General features: G+C 35.9%; 1 pseudogene; it reads left to right on the top strand.

The window, feature by feature from the left end:
- The first annotated feature begins 3,455 nt into the window (after positions 1 to 3,455).
- On the top strand, positions 3,456 to 4,332 carry LOC149213597 (cation/calcium exchanger 4 pseudogene; annotated as a pseudogene).
- The last annotated feature ends 413 nt before the right edge of the window (positions 4,333 to 4,745 follow it).

The following is a 4,745-nucleotide window of genomic DNA, read 5'->3' as shown; positions in this document are numbered from 1 at the left end:
GTATCTATGCTTGATTTGTAATTGTTGACATAGAAATGTACTGTTTATCCCTCTTCGGTAGAGAGAGGATGTGACATCAAGTTGTGGAATTAACCACTAGGTAGATACGAGGGTGGTAAGTGTACTCGTATTTAATATTGATGTGTAATTGAGGAAGTTAAAATGTGAGATGGAACTTGAATTTAAGGAATCAAGTCAGGAAGAGTTTAACATGATTGACGAACCATGTCGGTGAAAAGGATTCCTAGAGAACTATCGAGTACAATGAATGGTACCCATGTACCTTGGTAGATGGATTTCTTTTTATATGGACATCAGTAATCAATTGTATGTAGGTACAAGAGAGAGAAGAAGAATGCCTATTGTGATGAAAGCCCAAAGAGAAGATAATAAAAACTAAAGACAATGTTTCTAGAGTTCTACAGATTACAAGATCAATTTGTATACATATTTAGAAAATCCTCAACATTTTTTTTTTGGTGAGATAATTAAGGGGGAGAATGTTGGATACATAATTATCACACCACCTACTTCATCACTGCCACACTGCCTCAGTCTTCACCCTTCACCGCCTCCGTCGTCACCATCTCAACACACCAAAGTTCAAAGGGCCAAAACCATTTGGCCTCATCAATACTTGAAGAGGCAAATTTAATTTATGTAACTGACTCAGATTTGTATAAATATAGATGCTCAACTAGAGTTTGATATCCCACTCTCTGTTTTAGATTTCTTTGTTTAATTTAGCAGTCGCAGTTCCATTTTTTGTTTGTACTATTTTCCTTCAATTGTCTCTATCCAATTGCCCACTGTGCAGGCATGCATATCACTGATTTTAGAAAGCCTTGGCATTTTCCTCTCTACCTGAATAAGGAAGAAAAGTACAAATGAATAATTGTCAGTATTATCCCTAGTTGAACAGGACGGGTAAAAACCACTATTTCCTTAAATTAGTTTCATCACTTACTCGTATAATAAGTTATTGTCTCATGTTTCGGAACTCTTCCTTGACACACATGAAAGTCAGATGCATTTTCTGCAATGGAATTGACAAATTGTAAGAATTTATCACACAAGAACATTCTTACAGCCCTTGCTTCTCAATGCAAACCAGATGCTGCAATGAGAATTTTGTCCAACCATCCAAAATAGTAAATACATAGTTACTCCTTCCTTAGTCTTGTAGCTATTCCACTATGATTAACAGATCAAAGATTTAACTGTGTCCTTAACATTAGCACTGAGATGATACACAGTAAAGCCTGCCATAGTCATTATAGCTTCCATTTTCCTGTAACTTCATAACTCTCAATCATTTCTTTTCTCCCACAAGAAATTATGTTCACTGTGTCTTAGGAAAGGCATTGTTTTTCAACATTCATACGATCTCTACTATCCCTTTCAAGTGTAGCATCTAGAGAATCAAACACTGATGAGTAATAGTTTAATGCTTCCATGAACCAAGGGAAGAAAGGTGTAGTATTAGTGTTATCCTCTTGTTCTACTACCGTGACTACTTTAGGGTTGAGAGATTTCAGTATCCTCGGAAGTCGGTCACGTGGGTTCTTTCTAGACACACTTTGATCAGGCATGTGATGTAGTTGGAATGAAAAGTTGAATACTAAAACCTCATCTGGATTTATCTTAAGAATCCATGGTTGGACATCTGATTCCACATCCATATAGTGTCTTATCTTTATGTTGGGATCTGATTCCACATTAAGACTCTCCTTCTAATTATGTGTGTGTGAACGAAGTGGTTTATAAGGCATTAAATGTGCTCAAATTTTTTCCAATCTGGAAGTTCTCAGTATGATGTGATGGCATCCTCCTACACTCTATTATTAACATCATCAATGGTTTTAGTGTTATGCCTTGTAAGCCCACTTTGGATTGTGCTTGTTATCTATGGTGTCCATGGTAATTACAGATATTAGGTCTTAGTCTTAGTCATTGTCTTAGGCGGATTTTATTTATTAAGTTCTGCTAATTTAGTTCTCGGTATGATGTGATGGCATCCTTCTCCACTCTGTTATTAACATCATCAATTATTTTAGTGTTATGCCTTGTAGGCCCTCTTTAGTTTGTGCTTGTTGTTTATGGTGTCCATGATAATTATGATGAAGACATTTTTCACTGCGGGGTTAGGGTTAGAAGACATTGTTCACGCCAACTAATGGCCAGTGATTATTTTCGTCGTCCTTTACCTAATAAAAGATCGCCACGTGGCATATGGATAGTGAAAACTACCATCTCTATTGGAAGTTGCATAAGAAGTAGACCAGCGAAATCGTGTCCCCACTCTCTTCACTAGTAATAAAGACTCAAGAGTCAAGGTCCATGCCAAATGTTGATATTATAGGTAGCCACTACTTTTATGAAGTCTAGGCTTCATCTTCCATGGCTACGATAGCTATTGTAGAAGATTGTGATAATTTGACAAAGATCTTCATTTGCATCATTTTTAGGATTTGGTACAAGGGTGTTTGATTCGCGAAGTGTTTGACTTACGGAAACTGTCTCCGTGTTTTACATTCGCGGAATAAATGGAAAGGGTGACCGACTTTTGTGCCATCACGGCAACGTGGTTTTTTTTGGAATTCTTTATGTGATTCCCTGTTTAGTACTAAACATGTAAGAGCCATTTTTTGGCAGATAATAAATGGGGAAAGAGGTCTTCATGAACTTTCCAATGACAATATTTGATGCAGAACCCACTAAATCAATGACTGCAAGTCAAATTTAGGTACCCTTTTGATTGTTTTTTCTATTTCATCTATGCCCATGATCAGAATTTTTCACCCGTATGCATTTTATGTCTAGAAAAAACATATGTTATCCTTTTAAATAATGGTTGTTACGGGTTGGGAGCATAGAAATTCCCAAATATTTTGCCTTCGAAGGTTGAATTCCTCATCAAGCTTGTGGAAAATACAGAAAATCGATGACCCAAATTGTATTAGTAGAGTTGGGAAAATATAATTTGGTTTTTTGAGTGAAAATTATGGCAAAACCAGGTTTGGGAAAACTAAGAAAACACTTTCGCATACTATATAATCTAGGGTTTTTTTTTCTATTTTTTTTCTTTCTAACCGCAAAAAACCTTTTGAAATCCCCTCTTTCCCTTTGTGGGGATTCTTCAAAAGCCTCTTTTAGATGGAGGTCGAAGAGATTTGAATCTAACAGTGGCCCAAAAGCATCACAAAAATGGATATTTAATAGAGATGATTCAGTTTCGGATATAGACTGCAACAGGTCGAAAATTCTTATTCAAAACCCATCATAACCAAGCCTTAATTTTTAAGGAATTTTGGCTAAAATCCCAGCTGATAAGCAACAACACCCTGTAACAGAAAACTCATCAGAAACAAGCCTTGTGCTACCAAATGGTTTGGAAATTATACAGAATGTTTAGTCTGATTCTCTATGTGCAGGATTGAAATAACACACAGGATATGGAAGCCCACAAGCAGTGCACATCTGGGGGAGCTTTTTAGTACATATCATTTTTATAATTCACATGTGACAAATGGCCCATCTTTAGTTGTCATCTTAGCTCTCTAGCTCGTTGTGTTATTCTATATGTTGGGTAACACTGTGACAGATTACTTTTGTTGTTTTTTAGAGAAATTGTCCAAGATTTTGAAGCTACCACCAACAGTGGCCAAAGTTACTCTTCTTCCTCTTGGAAATGGAGCACCTCATCTGTTTGCAAGTATTGTTGCTTTTATGTGGGCTGATGTTGGTGAGGTGGGACTCAATACTATTTTAGGAGGAGCAATTTTTATTACCTGTGTAGTGGTTGGATTGGTTTCTCTATTCATTGTGGGTTCACATGCACAGATTGATCACCAAAGCTTTATACAAGAAATTTTTTTCTTCCTATTGACCCTTGCTTCATTTTCTCTGATTTTTTTCATTGGAAATATTAATTTGTGGGGAGCACTAGATTTTATTTCAATATACATCCTATATGCATTCACTCTCGCATCAAATCAGTTCATGAGTAAATAAACCCGAAAATTAAAGTGGGATTCAATGACATCCATGTAGTCTTTCCCTAGAAGTATTATTCCTCTCAATTGTGAAGATGAAGATGATTCCATGTGTAGTACTTTGTTGGATTTAGAGTCAACTACAGTGTGGGTTGTTGGTCATGGACGCTTGGAGACTTCATTGCCTCAGTGGATGTGGGCATCAAATGTAACTATTTTCTCAAACCGGGGATTGTCAAAGACAATATAAGAGACTAGGCCCCTGTGGGGATGGAGTGAGGACAGTGAAAATTATCAAAGAAGGTGTTCTTTATTTTTTTTTCTACAATGTATATAGTGCAAAATTATAAAATACTAAAGGCAAAAACATTTAATTTGGTACAAATTTTAAATAATCCAAGGAAAATTGCATTCCTCTTTCCTTCCTTCTACCATTTAGTTCCATCATCTTTCCCAAATATTTGCCTAGGTTCAGGTTAGAATAGAATCAAGTTAATTTTGGATTAGGAGGGAGTTTGCCTTGACCAGTTAAGACCCCAACACGAATTTACTTAACCCTTAACATTGATGTTTGTCAATTGGTTAGTATAGAGATTTCACCATAAATATAGCATCTGTACACAAAATAGAAGAAAATATAGATATCATCTAGGGCATAATATGTTTACTCCATCACTAACATATTAGATAAATCATAATATTCAGAATCTTCTAATAGATCTAACCATTATTTTTTGTAGTCTATTTCTC

This window comes from Pinus tabuliformis, chromosome 1_1, assembly GCF_031772625.1.
Source record: "Pinus tabuliformis cultivar Carrire ecotype Pingquan chromosome 1_1, CPIR1, whole genome shotgun sequence".
Taxonomy (NCBI): domain Eukaryota; kingdom Viridiplantae; phylum Streptophyta; class Pinopsida; order Pinales; family Pinaceae; genus Pinus; species Pinus tabuliformis.
Note: the sequence above shows the minus strand (reverse complement) of the source record. Positions and strands in the feature narration are given on the sequence as shown.